The sequence below is a fragment of the Cicer arietinum genome, chromosome 1 (genome assembly GCF_000331145.2).
Source record: "Cicer arietinum cultivar CDC Frontier isolate Library 1 chromosome 1, Cicar.CDCFrontier_v2.0, whole genome shotgun sequence".
Classification (NCBI taxonomy): Eukaryota; Viridiplantae; Streptophyta; class Magnoliopsida; order Fabales; family Fabaceae; genus Cicer; species Cicer arietinum.
The window spans coordinates 37,156,991-37,164,403 of NC_021160.2; the positions used below are offsets into that span (position 1 = coordinate 37,156,991).

Genomic DNA, 7,413 nt, shown 5'->3' on the forward strand with positions numbered 1-7,413 from the left:
CTTGGTTTGCTGATTTAGTTAATTATCTAGTTGCTGGAGTCTTTCCTGCAGATGCATCCTGAACACAAATACACAAACTTAAAAGTGATTCCAAATACTATGTGTGGGATGATCCATATATGTGGAAATTTTGTAGTGACCAGGTGATTAGGCGATGTGTTTTCCCACCATGAGGCTCAATCCATTCTTCATTTTTATCATCCCTCTCAAACTGGAGGACATTTTGGTCCTCAACGAACAGCAAGAAAAGTCTTAGACTCGGGTTTCTTTTGGCCCACTTTGTTTAAAGATGTTTTTGAGACTTACAGAAATTGTGAACAATGCCGAATAGCAGGAACATCAATCACTCGTAGGAGTGAGATGCCTCAACAACCTATGCTTTTATGTGAAGTATTTGATGTGTGGGACATTGACTTTATGAGTCCTTTTCCTATATCTTTTGGTTATGTCTATATTTTACTTGTTGTTGATTATGTTTTGAAGTGGGTGGAAGCAATACCCACTAGGACTAATGATTCTAAAGTTGTTGTAGGTTTTATCAGATCAAATATTTTTTGCAGAATTGGAAAACCACGAGCCATCATAAGTGATCAAGGCACTCATTTTTGCAACCGCACCATGGACGCTTTGCTTCAGAAGTATGGGGTTGTGCACAGAGTTTCTACACCTTATCATCCCCAAACTAATGGGCAAGCTGAAGTCTCAAATAGGGAAATCAAACAGATTTTAGAAAAGATGGTACAGCTAAACAGGAAAGACTGGAGCCACCGACTTGAAGAAGCTCTTTGGGCTCATAGAACAGCCTACAAAACACCAATAGGGATGTCCCCTTATCGACTTGTGATTGGTAAGGCATGCCACCTCCCAGTGGAAATACAACACCGTGCTTATTGGGCAGTCAAGAGATGTAATCTTGAGATGGAGAAAGCAGGTTTGGAGAGAAAGCTTCAATTGCAACAACTTGAAGAGCTTAGACTTGAAGCTTATGAGAACTCTCGCATCTTAAGATGATTTCTCCATCAAAGAGAAAACTAAGCACTTTCATGATAAGATGATTTCTAGGAAAGAATTTTCCATTGGCCAAAAAGGTTTATTGTTCAACTCCCATTTGAAAATTATGGCTGGGAAACTTCGATAGAAGTGGATTGACCCTTTTGTTGTTACTAACATTTTTGCTCATGGTGCAGTGAAAATGAAAAGTGAAAACACCGAGAAAATGTTCAAAGTAAATGGACAACGCCTTAAGCTATTCCATGAGAGCTTTGTGCTTGAAGATGCTATCATAAAAGAACTCTCCTTGGAAAAGCCCACCTACACTAAAGTTTAAACAGGGAGCTCCCTTTCCTTACTCTTATTTTATACTTGTTACTTTCATTGAGGGCAATGTGTAATTTAAGTGTGGGGGTATTATTTATGATTTTATTTGTTTTAGGATTTTATTTATTATATTTAAAAAAAATTAATTAACAAAAAGTAAATAAATAAATAAATAAATAAAAATGGACATTACATTGCATGGTTTTTCATCAAATTTTATGGTTGTAAATGTTGAGAGTTTGTTTGGACTAGCATGATTAGATAGTAATTTTGCATTCTTGGTAAAATAAATTGGATTAAAACGCTAAATTGTGTATCATCTGTGATAAGTCATTAACCTTTGTGAGATTTTTTAGCCTTATTATGAATGGAATACATTTTTTCCATTTTTTTTTTCTTCTTGTGTGTTATCTCACTAATGATTGCTAGTTACGCCAGAACTTGACTGGACTCTTGTCCGCATGCATATATTAAAATGATCTAGGCATTTGTTTTTGATTAAGCTACTAGCCAAATAAGCATACCCTACAATTTTCCATTTGTGTAAGCCTATTTGAGCCTAATTAACCAATTCTTTGTTATATAGCTCATTACAAGCCTAAAAGTGAGAAACAATGAATTGACCCAATCTTGGGGGATAAAGAAGTCTTTCCTTGAATAATTGTAGGGGTGTTCAACTTGTTTGTTTAAATTTGAGGGTTATGAAAAAAAATTATGAGGAAAAATGATTGTGTTGTGAGCAAAGATAGTGTGAAAATAAAAATCAATGATGTTTTGTTGAGTTACTTCTTAATGTTGTTTTTTTCTCTTAAACATTACTCCTTTATCCTCTTTGATTTTCAGCCTTAGTCTCCTTAGGATTACCTCACCCTTACCTTGGCCACGTTACAACCTAAATAAATACTTTTTGATCATTATCTGCATGCATTTCAAATATAGATTATAGAGGCTTGTCAAGCCTATGGTAGTGCTAGCTTTCATGGTGTGCTCTGAGTGTAAACAGTAGCCCAAACACTTTGAGAGAATTTTATATCCTGGGAGGACTCTATCACTTATGATACATTCTTTAGTTAATTTATCCTCTTGTTTGACTTGGTTGGGATAACAAAACTATTCATGATTGCTTGAAGCTAGAAATATTTTTTTTTTTCTCTCACCACTTTGCATTCATAAGAATATTTGGAATCGCATGCATTGTTTTGCTCGGAGTGCAAAAGTTTAAGTGTGGGGTAATTTGATCATAGCATTTGGGCACATGATTCTAGATTTTTAGTTTGGTATTTTAAAAGCTCTTTATAGCTTAGATTAATATTTTTAGCTTGTTTCTAAACTTTGGGTCAAAATTAGATTATAATTTTATTATTTGCATTTTAATTTTATTATTTGTATTTTAACTCTTTCTCACTATGTAGATCATAACTTGAGCTCTGGATATTGGATTGGCACATATGAGCAGGCGTTGGAAAGCTAAAAATCTGAGCTACAACGTTTGTGTTGGAAGAAAAGACCAATTCCAAACTTCACTGGGCCTAAATTGCAGATTTCGTAATTTCGACTTTTATAATAATTTTAATTAGCGGGTCATTTGTTTTTAAATCCTAAAGCCCAATATCAAGTACTATATATTGGCCGTTTTGTTTCTTTTCTAAGGACGAAAAAATTAGGATTCAAATTGCTACAAGAACTAAACAGTTTTATTTTAATTTCATGGAAGGCTAATTTTATAAGATTAATCCATGAGTTCAGAGTTTCATCAAGACCTTGAGATTCAGGTTACACTGTCAATTTCTATTCATGATTCTATTCTTGTTTATTTGATTATATTGATATTTTGATTGCTTAAATTGAATTTCAATAGGATTGATTAAATTTATTTGACAGAATTTGGTTTCGGTTTCTAATTTAATTGAATTATAATTTTGCGACACTTGATCGTTAATTATAATATTTTGATGATTTTGATGCTTAATCCAATCAAAGAAACCAAATTCCATAGGATTGATTACGTTTGTTTGATCAATTCTATAGTAAAATAAGAACAAAATCACAAATTAGGAATTAAACTCATTGATAGAATCTGTGATAGGTTTGAAACTCGAATAAGTGGATTAATTGTTCTGCTCATCTGTTAAAACAAAAATCTAAACCCCCCCCCCCCCCCTTTTAATTTCAATTTTCAATTCGATTATTATTACTATATCAGAAGTCCTTGCGAAACGATTCGAGTTATTACCTTTATTTACATTTTATCAATTGTATTTGACCCGTGTGCGACAACGGATCAGCCATATCTTAGGTAATGCATTAGTATCATGGTCCTGTAAAAAGCAAGCTTGTGCTGCCCTTAGCACTGTTCAAGCTGAATACATAGCAGCAGAAAGTTGTTGTGCACAGATTCTCTGGCTCAAACAACAATTATATGATTATGGACTTGATCTCGGATGTATTCCACTAAGATGTGACAACACCAGTGCAATAAATATCTCAAAGAATCCAATCATGCACTCTTGGACTAAACACATTGATATACGTCATCACTTTCTGCAAGATCACGTGCTCAAAGGCAATGTTGAAGTAACTTTTGTGGATACACATAATCAATTAGCAGACATCTTCACAAAGCCTCTACCTAAAGACTCTTTTTACAAGATACAAAGAGAACTTGGCATTTTAAATGAAAACGATCTCTAAATTGCAAGGTACCTATACTTTGTCATCTCTCTTCAAGATCTAAAATTTCCTCTTGATAAGTTGTTAGAATTAATTCTTTGATGTTTATCTTTTCTTAATATATGAATATGTGCCTTACATGTTGTATTTTCTATGGAAAAATTCGTTTTTAAGCAAAAACTTGATAATGTAGCCGAATACACAGTAATTGTATTCGAATACTTGTTTCAAGAAATTCTTGTATTCGAATACAACTCATGTGTAGTCGAATACACGTTCCCAGAAAAATCTGTATTCGAATACAACGGGAGTGTAGTCGAATACAGTTTCACGATTTTCCCCAAATATAAAATCTGCTTCGCATTTTTAGGTTATTTTTACATTTCCGTATTCGAATACAGCCATCAGCTTCATCCTCTCCTCCAAAATCTCGTCCTATCTTGCTTACAACAAGTTGCCAAATCAACCAACCTTGCATCTAAGATCATTGCCCACTCAAAGTAACCTTTCAAACCTCAAAATTTCTCATTCCTCGAAAACCCCCATTTTTCTCCCAAATCTGTGAATCTTCATTAAAACCATGGATGCTCGCAAAAGAGGATCAAGAACCAAGCATGCCGTTGTGGGTCCTTCAAAGAGGAGGGCTAGAAATGATAATGGAGCCGATTTGTCTCGCTTGCTTCACTCACCAGAAGAAATTGATTGGTTTTGCACCGACTACTCCGACAAAAGAATCATCACTCCCAAATATGGTACTCTTGATTCCTTTTCGGCTTTTCATTTTCCTGAGTTACTCAAAGCTCAACACTTAGAGGCGTTCATTGGTTACAACGGTCCTATTTTTCATAATTTGGTTAGGGTCTTTTACTGTAATCTCAAGAAAGACGGATCTAAGCTAGTGTCTCGGGTTAAGGGTAAACGCATTGAGTTAGACACTCACATTATTGGAGAAATCTTTCAGCTTCCATTTGAGGGACATAAAATTAGGCCCGGAAATCTGTGTGAATGGGTGGGTGTTACGAAATATGATGCATATATTGCGTTGTGTCGGTTTGACAAAGCGACCACAGAACGAAAAAGGAAACAAGCTGGTTCAAATTTTGCTCAGCAATAGTACGGAGTTGGAAATCTCACCTTTGACTACAGGCTCCTGCACTACTTTTTGAGTTATATTATGGTTCCTAAGGATATAAATTACTCTTTGATAACAGAATTTGAACTTCAGATTATCTACTTCATGTTTGAAGGATGTCCGCTCAATTGGGCTTACTTTGTCCACTTTGTGATATTTGCTTCAAAAGACGTTATTGGCTTACCTTATGCCAAGGAAGTCACTAGAATTTTGAGTCACTTCAAAGTATATTTTTCTGGCGAAATCATGTACAAAAAACCAAGGACAATCTGCTTGACTTGAGTGTGCTTCCGAGTATGAAGATCATATGGAATGAACAACAGCAGGCCTATGTTCATAAAGGTGATCTTGGTCAACCTTCTACTACTGCCCAAGCAGACGACAGAGGACATCGCACCTGATGATGATTATGTTTCAAATTGCATGGTCATGGACAAACTGGATTCCTTACAGACATTCATCACTACCCAATTCCAAAACATGACCACCTCCATCAACACCCACTTTCAAACCACCGAAACTAATATTGCTCACAATCATGAAACATTAGCTCATGACCTTAGTAGTTTATCTGACAAGATTGACCATCTTCACCTCCCACCGGATGTTGACATGTAGTTCAATCCTAGGAAATGTATTTGATGTTCATTTGTTTGTCTTTGTATTGTTTTTCTATTTTGGTCGTATCTCTTTCATTATATGTTCTATTATAATAAACTCTTTGCACATGCTTCCGTTTTATTATGAACTGTGTTCCTTTTGTGTTACAATATGTGCTGATTTGCTTGCATTTTATTCTATATATTTCCTTCTTTTTGATCATGTCAAAAGGGGGAGAAAATTTGGTATATTGTTGTTCTTAAAACCGTTCTAGGTCTTCAACACTTTTTTCAAAATGATCACAAAAAAATCAAATTCAACGGGGAGTACGCATAAATTATGGGGGAGCAACTTTTAAAATGACGAAGTCTCTCCAAACAACAAGTTTTTGTCATAATCAAAAAGGGGGAGAATGTAAAGCACGTGTTTTTGATGAAGACAAATACCAAAAATTGTGATCAAAACAACAAAGCTCAAAAAGAAGTCCAAATATCATATGTCAACTATAATCAAACGTATTAAATGTTTAATAAATGTAAAGGTACATGATACAATCAACACTTCAAAAGTACATGAGAACCATTCATCTTTGCATATGCATAAAAAGGATTTTCATGTCAAAATTACGTTAACAAAAAGCAATGTCGTATTCGAATACAACATATTGTATTCGAATACAAATGCTAAGTCAGTAGCAAAAACTTGACATCTTTATTCGACAACGAGGTGTTGTAGTCGAATATAAGTGCTAAGTCAGTAGCTCAGACTAGACATCTGTATTCGACTACAACCTGATGTAGTCTGTAACACCCCGATTTTCAAAGCGAGGGTGTATTTTTTTTTTCAAAAGAAATTAAAATAAAACAGAGAAATAAATAAGGAAATACCTTTGGATAAATAATTGAGTCATTGTAATTTACAAGCAGCGGAAAAGTTTCTCCAAATATGAATCCAAAGTATTTACACAACCACAAATGATACATGGAACTCATTCAAATAAGATGTCATACTGACAATATTAGTAAAGGTACAGTTTTCCAGTTCAAAATAACGTAATCCAAAAAAAACATTTGTTCCCTCTATGTCATCCTAATCTGATCATTCTTCAAAAAAAACTATAGCTATACACCGTGAGTGATCTCCACGCGCCCCGTAAGATCCTCCTAACATAGCTCCAGTTAGGCATTCCCATCTACATTCCCATCCACAGGGTACAGATTTCTTAAATGGTTTTGAAAAACATATTATAACATCGATTGGCAAATCGATTATGTCAAATTAGGGAAGTCCCTGTAACTCATCCAATCGTTTGGGAAATCGATTTCCCTGCATATTCTTCCAAAAATACATAAACTAACTCAAAATCATTCATACACAATTCCACATCTTAACACTTAGCAATTCCTACGCGATCACCACGACAAATTGGGTTTCGAATTAGTTTTGCAATCCATAACAAAATAATCAATACATAACACTTGGCAATTTCAACACAATCACTACAACATCATGAGCTTCGAAATAGTTTTGCAATCAAACATGCTATCACACAATTCCAAACCAAAACCCTCCGCGAAAGGCGTAAATCCTAAACGTATAGTTTCTCACGAACGAACACGAGTGTAGTCTCTCATGGACAAACACAATTTACCAGGGTGTAGTCTCTCACGGACAAACACATGTGCAGTCTCTCA

General features: G+C 34.8%; 1 pseudogene; it reads left to right on the forward strand.

Annotated features, from left to right (window-relative positions):
• The first annotated feature begins 5 nt into the window (after positions 1-5).
• On the forward strand, positions 6-4,008 carry LOC140918896 (uncharacterized; annotated as a pseudogene).
• The last annotated feature ends 3,405 nt before the right edge of the window (positions 4,009-7,413 follow it).